At 35.8% G+C, this 12139-nt stretch overlaps 1 non-coding gene across 1 annotated transcript; it reads right to left on the minus strand.

Annotated features, from left to right (window-relative positions):
• Positions 1 to 11660: 11660 nt before the first annotated feature.
• Positions 11661 to 11732, minus strand: trnap-agg. Its single transcript has one exon. It is a non-coding gene; the product is annotated as a tRNA-Pro (tRNA).
• Between the last annotated feature and the right edge of the window lie 407 nt (positions 11733 to 12139).

Genomic DNA, 12139 nt, shown 5'->3' on the forward strand with positions numbered 1-12139 from the left:
ATCATTCACAATCATTCACACACAAGTACCAATTTATTTATTTAAATTTATTTACAGATACTATCTTGTTAATCGCTCCTGTACATTAAGACTTTAATACAAATAACAACTTCATAGGCCCTATATACTTTAAGGTAGAAATCAACATCTTAAATAAGAAAAGATAGTGCAGGCAGGGTGGAATGGGTGGTGAAGAGTATCAGGAGTAAAAAGTGACAGACAGTTATCAGCAATAGTGAAAGGAAATGTCATAATACATGTACTTCATCTATCTTTTCAGTTAAAAATGAACTCACCCAAATAATACATTTAAAAAAAAGTTTTTAAATCGGCAAAGATCAAGTCAAGAAAAAAAGTTTTCACTTTCAATGATTTGTATTTTTATAATTATACAGCACTTCATATTATTATTATTATTACTTTTTAAAGCTCATTCTGTACAATGAAACTATGATTATGCAATTATAATTGTACATTATTATCTCTTTCTTTACACATTTTGCACACATATTTAATAACTAATAAACTGCACCACGAATATTTTAAAAAATCGTTTAAAAATGTGTAAATGAATGTAAATATGCAAATCCGTTCATAATCCATTTAGACTACCAGATTACAAACAAAATATAACATAGGTAATAGTATATCAAAGTGTGGTTAAACAACAACAATCAATATGAAACTTTTATGACAAAATTAAATAAATATATATTTTTACTTGAGTATTTATTTCCACAAACCGAGACTCGTAAATAATAGAAAGTTCAAAAATAAGCGCAAAGCATGTGTGTGCCGACTCGAACAAGCTTTTGCAGAATACATTAATTGACAAGAGGCTGGCCCGCCCTTTCCAATTCTTGGAAGCCGACCGAGCCGTCATTGGCCAATTCTTGGTAGTCGAAACGGGTTGTGAGTGGTCAATGTTTGGTAGGCGATACGGGGTGCCATTGGCCCGAGTTTTCAAATCTTGGCGGAATCTTGATAGTGAAAAGCGATCTGATTGGTTCTCACTGCCTAGAATTACTAGGATTCAAAGAAATGTTCGTAAGATTCATCCTGAAAATCCAATCAAAACAAAGTCCATACAGTCTATAAATATAGATCCAAATCAGTGCAGATCGAATCAGATGCATCCATGAACTATATATGTACAATAAAAAGCGAAAGAAGTGTAAGAACTGCACATTAAACTCGGAACATTTTGTTAACAGGGAGGAACGGCTGCAACATGCATCCCTCCCTCAAAGAATGAGGTGTTTGAACTCTCTGTAGACCTTCTGCCTTTCTCGGTCCTAATGGTCATTGAACACCGGAGTCCATCTAGATAGCTATAAGCTCAAGGGCGGTTCTAGTTCCGGACGGGAAGTGTGCGACACCATTGTTGTTAGGTAGGAGACGACCCTGTCATTAAACACTCGTATATATAAGTTTTTCTGACGTTGCACTACTTTTTAATTTGCATTTTTTCAGTTCTTCATGAAGCACTTTGAGGGTGTGATGTCTGAACTGCGCTATTTAAATTAAGGCTGACTGTGACTTAAAGTAGTTACAAACTCGTATGTGTAACTCTGAACGCATTTTTGCTGCCACATTGATCTAACAGTCGAATGTGAAAAGAAAATATTGAATTTTTGAGCAAGTCTTTCATTATATTGTGATATTTTAATGTTTCATTTTTAATATAAAGATAATATAGAATGTGTCCTAGTACTTGACACTGTTCTATCGTGCCCTTAACCTGCGATTGCTCCGTTCTGGGTATAACGTTAACCTGAATCCACTCAATCCAGCCCCGCAACCCGGTCCTCTAACTTGCGGGGAAAACTTGGGGTTGGTGTCAGGACTGGCACTCCAGATACTGTAAAAAAAAAAAAAACTCATATTGTTCCATTCCACACGAACTAGTGTGGTACTGAGGTGTCACCCATTGCACGGCTGCGGTCGGGTCCTAATTTGAGATCCTGAGGTTGTTTGTCGTGTGGTGGGCAACGCGCCGTATCAGTGCTGGCTCCCAACCTCTCTCAACCTATGGAATGGAAGATGTATTAAACTTTAGGCTACGTTAACAATCCTAAATCAATAATCAGCCTTATATAATAAACTACCGGGAAAGTGAAATCTCTTCAGCAATAATAATAATAACAACAACAACAATAATAATAATAGTACATACATATAAAACTACTAGCAACTCACGGAATAAAAAATAAATGAAAACAGTTGCTTGAAATGGGAACAGCACCAGATCTGCAAAGCATTTATTGTATCTCGCACCATCACCGCTTCCTTCTGTTAGCAAAGCACCAAGTAAATTGAGTAACTGCTATACAACGCTAAAATGTCTAACACTTCTAACAAAACAAATTTTAAGAAAATTGGTTGAGAAATAAAAAAAGTTACAGCTGGTTTTAGCATAAGAATTCATCATGTCTCCATACATGCATACGAGTTTACAAATGAATCTTGACAGGTCCAATATGATGGGCGCATAGATGTACATGATGAGTGAAAATGCTTTTCTTCTCAGGAGGGGACCCCCACCTTCATGTCTGTCTGTGCTATGCCACTGATTTTACCTTTAGGTTATCTAAGCGGCAACCCTTGGATGATGGGACCCAAGGTGGCCACTTATGTCACTTAATGGGTTGACCGGCTCTGTCGCTTCCAGTCCTTAGCCAGCAGCATCCTGTTTTATTCATTGTTTCAAAGCCAGTAATGCTACTCCCTTGTCACACTACTCAAAGACTGACAATAAAAGTGGAGGTCTTGGTCAGACCTGGGTGAGAGTCATTTGTGTGGTGAGCCATGCTGTGTTGTGCTGGGCAGTAACTTCATCTATGGGCTGCATTGGAACTTTTTTACTCTGAGCATCTCAACCCTGCTTGAAGTGACCACTATAAATTATGATATGGTTGAATGATACTTGTGGTAGAAGGTGATATTGCCTGAATTCTGTTGCAAAACTGGTATTGAAGTTTTGTAATTCCTAAAATTAGAAGAGAATTACACCTTAATATCCATCCATCCATTATGCAACTTGCCATATCCTAACTACAGGATCACAGGGGTCTGCTGGAACCAATCCCAGCCAACATAGGGTGCAAGGCAGGAAACAAACCCCAGGCAGGGCGCCAGCCCACACCTTAATATATATAATACGAAAAAAGTGAAGAACAGAAATCTTCGATATAAGAATGACCTAACATGACAAAATGAAAAGCACCAACTACTACCCATAAAATTAAAGAAGTTTTGTAATTGTCATGGATGGCTTCTAATAGGTCAGCTGAGTTTGAAAAAAACCCCAGGTCTGAAACTGAGGACCCTTGACTTAGAGGATTTGCCCTAAAGAACATAATGTTGAACCATATCAAGTTTCATACTCAAAAATTAAAAGAGGAATAAAACTGCACATATATTGTATTCAGACGTATATTTTTTTCTTTATACAGTAGTATATGCATGTATATAACCCCAGTTTGGACACAGTACATGTTTCGCACATAAACAAAGTTGCTGAGTAAGCGTTGACCAGTACAGTACATGAATGATAACTGTCTCTTTGTGACAAGCTGAAAGCGTGTATACTATTATGGCGCCTCCCAGCAGCCGAGAGTCGAGGTAATTCTTGGTAGCGAGAACCAATCGGATCGCTCTCCGCTACCAAGATTCTACCAAGAATTGAAAGCACGGGCCAATCGCGGCCCGTATCGGCTACCAAGAATTGACCAATCGCGCCCCGTTTCGGCTACCAAGAATTGGCCAATGACGGCTCGCTCTGCTACCAAGAATTGACGAATCACGACTAGCAAAACTCGGAGAGGGCGGGCCAACCTCTTGTCAGTTAATGTATTCTGCAAAAGCTTCTTCGAGTCGGCACACACACTAACGCTTTGCGATTTGCGTGCGCCTTTTGAACTGTCTAAAAATGTTACTCACTAGTGTCGGTTTGTGCAGATATATTTACGTTCACCTACACATGTTCTGAATGATTTTTTTAAACATTCTTGGTTAAGTTTATTACATTTACTAAATATTTGTGCAACACGTGTAAAGACAGATATAATAATGTATAAATACAGTATAATAAACATTGAATTGTATAATCATAGTTTAATTTTACAGAGTGAGCTTTAAAAATACTAATATGAAGTGCTCATTAATTATAAAAATACAAATCATAGAGAAAATCAACTATGTGTACATATTTCCTACAAAAGACCCTTGGGAAGTCTTTCTGGTATATAAATATATATGTATATATATGTACCTGTAAAAACAAAAGATTGGTATGCTTTTTTTTTTTAATACTTAACACTAAATTATTCTTATAAAGCATATAGTTAATTATATATCATGCCATAGAATAGCATACATATTATAGATATATATAGTTAATTATATATACTCAGCAAAAAAAGAAACGTCCCTTTTTCAGGACTGTGTATTTCAACAATAATGTTTTAAAAATCCAAATAACTTTACAGATCTTCATTGTAAAGGGTTTAAACAATGTTTTCCATGCATGTTCAATTAACCCTAATCAATGAATTAACATGCACCTGTGGAATGGTCGTGAAGACTTTAACAGCTTACAGAAAGTAGGCATTTAAGGTCACAGTTCTAAAAACGCAGGACACTAAAGAGACTTGTCTTCCGACTGTGAAAAACACCCAAAGAAAGATGCCCAGGGTCCCTGCTCATCTGCGTGAACGTTTCTTAGGCATGCTGCAGGGAGGCATGAGGACTGCTGATCATCCTCGCAGTGGAAGAGCCCGGACCTCAATCCCATTGAGCACGTCTGGGACTTGTTGGATCGCAGGGTGAGGGCTAGGGCCATTCCCCCCAGAAATGTCCAGGAACTTGCAGGTGCCTTGGTGGAAGAGTGGGGTAACATCTCACAGCAAGAACTGACAAATCTGGTCCAGTCCATGAGGAGGAGATGCACTGCAGTACTTCAAGCAGCTGGTGGCCACACCAGATACTGACTGGTACTTTTGAATTTGAGCCTCCCTTCATTCAGGGACACATTGTGAAACATTTTTAGTTTATGTCTTATGGTGTTGACTCTTTTAGTGTTCATACAAATATTTACACATTAAGTTTACTGAAAGTAAAACAGTTGAAAGTCAGAGGACATTTCTTTTTTTGCTGAGTGTCTATCTATCTATCTATCTATCGATATAGATATATATCTTATATATATATATATATATATATATATATATATATATCATGCAGTAGAATAGCATATATATATATATATATATATATATATATATATATATATATATATATATATATATATATATAGTTAATTATGCTTGTTTACTAGAACACATATAGCTATTTTGCACTAAGTATATAAACATTTCCCTTTGCAATATTTCCAAATATTTATTTTTACCTACTTCAAGAATGTCAGTTTGTGCAGATATAATTACATTTACCTGCACATTTTTTGAATGATTTTTTAAACATTCTTGGTTAAGTTTATTACATTTATTAAATATTTATGCAACAAGTGTAAAGACATGTATAATAATTTATAAATATAATAAACATTGAATTGTATAATCAGTTCAATTTTACACAGTGAGCTTTAAAAATAATATGAAGTGCTCTATAATTATAAAAATACAAATCATAGAAAGTGAAAAGTTTTTTTTCTTGACTTTATCTTTGCCAATTTAAAAACTTTAAACTGAATTGTTTGGGCGAGTTAATTTTTATCTGAAAATGATAAATCAACTATGTGTACATATTTCCTACAAAAGACTCTTGGAAAGTCTTTCTGGTATATAAAGACCAATGAATTACTGCAGTAAAAATTATATATATACTGTGTATATATGTACCTGTAAAAACAAGAGACCGGTATGCTTTATTTTAATACTTAACACTAATTTCACAAATCGTTCATATCAAGGCCAATATAGAATAATAATAATACTCTGTATTAACATTGATGTTATAAATTATGCTTATAAAGTAGACCTACACCTTTAATACTCAGACAATGCTATATATATATATATATATATATATATATATATATATATATATATATATATATATAGTGCTGTTTACTGTTTACTTTGCAATATTTCCAAATATTTAATTTTACCTACTTCAAATTAATTGTCAGCATCAACTAGAATATATTACTTTCCAAATGTTATAAATATATACAAACACAAATCTGTGCACTATTATTTATTAAATCTTATTGTGCTTTCATTTTTATTTTATCCTTCTTGATTATGCTGTGCAGCCGTCTCAGACGATAGTAAAGGCACTTTATAAGGAAGTGAAATGCATTATTATTTGTTATAATTATGATTCAATAGAATGGGCAGGCAGTAAGTGTGATTTTTAACTTTGCTTGTTGTCTGTGTGTTCCTTGACAAATCATACACTAAACAGTTTTCGTTTAATCAAAAAAGAAAAATAAACAAACTACAACGTAGGATTCAAGGCACCGTTCGTTGAAGAGAAAGTTTTTTTTTTTCCATTCGGCAATGTGCCTTGAGCGGGATTCGAACTCGCGTCCCTGCAGTAATTTTTGGTAGGTCGTCTCTCAAGAATTGCAGCCGTACCTCGACTCATGCGCGATATCCTTGGCGCCAACATCTGTTTCAAAGATCGGTGTGTAAAGGATTTGTGAAGTAAGATTTAACGAAAGGGCTCGTCCGGGATTTGAACCCGGGACCTCTCGCACCCTAAGCACCCTAAAATTTAAAGAGTTTAATTGACATTTGATTACTATTTATATATGGTATATTATTATGTTGTATATGGATTGCCAAGCAGCCCATGAACACATTACAACAATTATTCAAATCAAAGACATTCATTGACGTTTTACAAAACGTTTCTCACACCGGTCCTCTATAAACTATGTGGTTGCTGCCTGACATTCTAAAACTTTAGCAACGTGTACAGATTGGGAAGGGGAGGGCTGATTTCATTTTCCTTACCTTTGGCTCCCCCTGCTGTCGTCTTAACGATAACAAATTCCAAAAATATTTACTGTTAAATTACTGTAATGTCTTGCTGAAAAGTTCGAGGCATTTTCTCTTTATAATATTAAATTGCAACGCAACTTGGCTGTTTCTTTGTATAAAACTATTCCCTATATGCAAAATACACAACTCGCAGTCAATAATCCATTCAGGTATTACCAGTCCACGAATTTCTGCTTCTCTCATTCCTAAACCTGAAGGTCGCGACATCATAGACCACATTTCATGTTGTAATTAGAGTATGACAATCATATTAACTTGAGCCAGTAAGTGAATAAATCAAGACTGATTACATCGTTTTGTGAGTTTCTGTATAGAGCAGGGCCTCTTACAAAAAAAAAAGGTTTGAACAGGACCTTTATTATATTGTGATATTTTAATGCTTAAGTACGAATATACCGTTTTAAAAACTGTTATATGAGAAAGAGGTTGGGAGCACGCGCTGATTCAGCGTATTGGCGCACACGACAAACCAACTCAGGATCCAGATTAGGACCCGAGTGCAGCCATGCAACGGGTGACACCCCAGCACCACACTAGTTCAGATGGAGTGGAACAGTGTGAGTTTTTTTAATGGAGGCTGGTGTGCCAATTTATATGATACAGAGAATATATAAGATATGTTCAAGTATATGACACCGTTTAAATATGTATTAGATTTCAGTTATGTTATCCATCCTAAATGAATAATCAGCGGTACATAATAAGCTATAGCGCACAGCACAGTTACTGACATTCCTTCAAGAATCAGGCGAACGCCAATAATAATAATAATAAATACAAAGGTAGCTGCAGGTCACAGAACAAAAAAATAATAAAAAGTTGTCTGAAATCAGAACAACACCGCAGAACAGAAATTTCTTTGTGCTCTTCGTTGTTATGGTTGAAGATTATTTTCACTTGGGGATATCAGAATATTATTTGAAGCAACAGTAATTTTATTTAATTACTTAATTGTATTTCCTGCCATGCGTTTGTATTATTATTATTATTATTATTAATAATAATATTTTGTATCAATAAGTTACGTTTGGATCAAGCTTGAGGTACTGTGAAGGCATATTTAGGTCGAGAGTCCTAGCGCAACAATCTTTGTTTATTTGGTGAAACATAAAAGTTCAACTTTTGAAATTGACAAATTGCCAAGTTTATTATTATTACTTTCCTCTTTGCGCACTGAGACACACTGGCGAGTTCTGCAGAGGTGAACCAGGCCTCTGGGGTTTTGAACTCGGCTCGTCGTTTAGCTGAGGGCTCGAATAAGAATGCGAGCCGTGCCGAGGATGGCGATCTGCACCCCTGGACCGCTTTCGTTTTGCCTCCACACGGGATTTTATACAACTGCTCATGGTATCCGATCTTGATGGTTTCCAGACTACCTGGGCCCACTCTTCCTCTTTTTTGTCTGTGAAATATGTATTAGAAATCCCTGTACTAAATACTGAAGATGCATCACACTAGTATCTGTACGTTTCTTTTTTGAAAAAAGGAGAACTTATTAGATTTTTTATCTCAGCTCTTGCGTCATTGCTTCTTGCAGCTATTACAAAACCAAAGGTTTTATTAATAATAGACCACGTAAATTTAAAAATGATACAAGAATGCTGGCATGTCTATCACTTATAACAAATGTGAAAATCGGTTGTGAAATAGACTTACATCTGAATTTTACATAAGAACTCCGCATGTTGTCTCCATACCACTGAAATAAAAACACCTAATAATGATAAAAAAAAAGAAAAGAAAGCTCTGCCCAAAGCAAGCAACAGACCAGCCAATTGTCGAACTATACCAAAGGTACCATCTATGCCTCAAACATGAGTAGATGATGGAGCTGGCGAAATGCTGCCTATGTCATAAACGGAGCAGATTATTATATAGTATATCAGACATTGGCCATCGCGGCGAGTGGGATGGAACAGGTTGCCTCTGCTTGTGCTCTTTGCACCACTACCCCTTTGCAGACGACCATAAGCTTATTTATAAAGATGTGCTGAGCAACCTGACAGTGCCAGACCCATGTAGAAATGAGGATATGCAGCATTTGAATAGAAATAAGTAAATAATAACATTGGGGTCTTAGAGTTTTTCAATGTTAGTACCATAGCGGTTTTCCTATACGAACAGCAAAATATTGGCCAGGCAGGGGATTTAATTTACTCTAAAAATTTGTTTCAATGGTTTTGGAGAGGCAGACAAGAGTCCAATACTACCCCCATATATAAAAAGTGTTAAATGCCAGAAATAGAAAATGATGCATTAGGATCCCGTTAGTACAGGCCTGGGTTGCCTATGTTCAGGTTTTCTTTCTTTCTTTCTTTCTTTCTTTCTTTCTTTCTTTCTTTCTTTCTTATATATATATATATATGGATTGGCGATTCTAAATTGGCCCTAGTGTGTGCTTGGTGTGTGGGTGTGTTTGTGTGTGTCCTGCCCAGGATTGGTTCCTGCCTTGTGCCCTGTGTTGGCTGGGATTGGCTCTGGCAGACCCCTGTGACCCTGTATTCGGATTCAGCGGGTTAGAAAATGGATGGATGGATATATATATATATATATATATATATATATATATATATATATATATATATATATATATATATATATATATATCTTTGTTATTTTGTATTGTTACTCCTTTACATTAACAGTGCCCTGTTGTTTGAAAGCAAAAGCACCTTTGATATAATCTGCCACGTAACACCTTGCATTTTATATTTTAAAAAAGGTACATTCACACTGTAGCTCAATTTTTTTTTTCACAATTATATGACAAAGATCTGATTTGTGATCAAGTGCGATCAGGAAAAAAACGTCACTGAATAAAAAGTTTTCATGAAGTATTTACACGTCCTTGTAACAACATTTTGCATTCAAACCGTCCACATTGCTGTCACCAGTCTTGTCTCCTGTCCTTCTGGCCACTTGTTTCTATGTACAGAATTCTATTCCTTGTCATCATGACCTGACCAATTCACATGCATCTTGCACTGAAAGGATGTAAAATAGATCAGCAAAAGGCATATGTTACTTTGCATCTGTCTGACAAAGTTGTTTTATTTTGTACATTCACAATATGCACACATTGCAAAATTTAACTGAGCTGAGCTCCTGTATCCTTCACAGTCCTTCATACTCAGCAACATCCTGTCAGGGCCTGATTAAGAACTTTAGAAACCCTAAGCACTTAAAAGATTTTGGTGCCCCCATATATGTCTGAGCACCGCATGTACAATAATAAGGAGAATCTCTGTGTGTGAATTTAAAATAAAAAAATATATATTTAAAAATATTTATTTTGTTTCCATATAAAATTATCGTACAAAATTGTATTTTTCAAATTATTGTACAAAATGTATATGATAATGGTATACTATGTATTATCATCCATGTCAAAACATTATTGTACATGTACAATAATTGTCATATGTCCGGCAACACTGCACTACATTCACTCTCAGTGGACAACTGAACAGCACAGATGACATGACTATGACAAAAACTATCATGTGAGCCTTTGGTTGACCATGTGGCAGTGACCAGATTCTAATTTTGTTGTATTCTCAAGATTAATATATACAGTATCATTTCCCCTATTGGTACTGTTTTATTATTTTTATCATTGTATATCTATGTATGTATGTATTTTTTTCATTTAATGTGGGAGCCCCTTTTTGTGGAACCTGGTTCAGCGGCTCTATTTGCAGTTTTACACCATATGGTCCATGGTAAATCTGGCAATGGAAAATTTCTGTGGTACCAGCTTTTCCTTGATGCCCTAAGCACTTGCTTATTTTGCTTACTGGTCAATCCAGCCCTGCATCCTGTTGTACATATCTTTTGTTTCCAGCTAGTAATGTTGCCTTCTATTCACACCACTCACATACTGGCAATAAAGGTGCAGGCCTTGGTCAGACCTGGGTGAGAGTTATCTGTGTGGTTTGTCGTGCTGTGCTGTGTCATAACTTCATCTATGGGCTGCATTCAAACTTATTTGCTCTAGGAAATTTCAACCCTGCTCATGGTGACCACTACCAATTATGTTATGGTTGAATGGCAGTGATATTACCTGGTTTCCTTTGCAAAACGGTTATTGAGATATACATTAACTTTTGTAATGCGTTAATTTATAAGATAAGTACACAATAATATATACATAATACAAATTAAGTGAAAATGTGAAGAGCTGAGAATTACTGATACCCCTTCAGTACAGAAATCGTTTAGATGATATCCTTCAAAAAGAAAAATCTTCAGTATAAGAATGAGCTGACATGAAAAAAGACTTAAAAAATAATGTGGAATCAATTCAGTGTCATACTCAAAAATGAAAAGAAAGAGGAACAGAATCACACATATATTGTATTGAAACTTTTAGTATATTGTTATTTCTTTAGTTTATACAGAAGCATATCCATGTATAAACCCCAGCCTTGCTTAACTACTGTATAGTGTACAGGTTGGACAGTATGCTAATTGCACATACAAACAAAGTTGCTAAGTAATCGCTGAACAGAACATGAATGATAACGGTATCGCTGTGTCCTGCTGAAAGCGTGTATGCCGTTAAACTAACATCTGCTTCAAAGATAGGTGTGCAGAACAAAGATAGTTGATGAGTAAGATTTAAAGAATGGGCTCGTCCGGGATTTGAACCCGGGACCTCTCGCACCCTAAGCGAGAATCATACCCCTAGACCAACGAGCCTCGCGCATGTTCAAGAAACGCCGTATACATTTAAAGAGTTTCACTGACATTTAATCAGTACGTATGTATATTGTGTATTATTATGCTGTATCTGGCTTTCCATTAACCCTAAGGACTCATTACTACAATTATTCTAAGCAAAAACATTTAATGACGTTTTATAAATTTTTCCTCACATCGCTCCTCTACGAACTATGTGGTCTCTGTCTGGTATTCTAAAATTTTAGCAACGTGTACGGAATGGGAAGGGGAGGGGTGCGTTCATTTTCCTTCCCTTTGGCCCCCCGCTGTCGTCTTCATGATACCAATTCCACAAACATTATTGTTAAACTATAGCTCGCAGTAAAGATTGAGATATTTGCTTTTTGAAATATTAAAAAAACAACGCAGTGCAGGCGTGTCATTAT

The sequence above is a fragment of the Polypterus senegalus genome, chromosome 1 (genome assembly GCF_016835505.1).
Source record: "Polypterus senegalus isolate Bchr_013 chromosome 1, ASM1683550v1, whole genome shotgun sequence".
In the NCBI taxonomy this organism is placed as follows: domain Eukaryota; kingdom Metazoa; phylum Chordata; class Cladistia; order Polypteriformes; family Polypteridae; genus Polypterus; species Polypterus senegalus.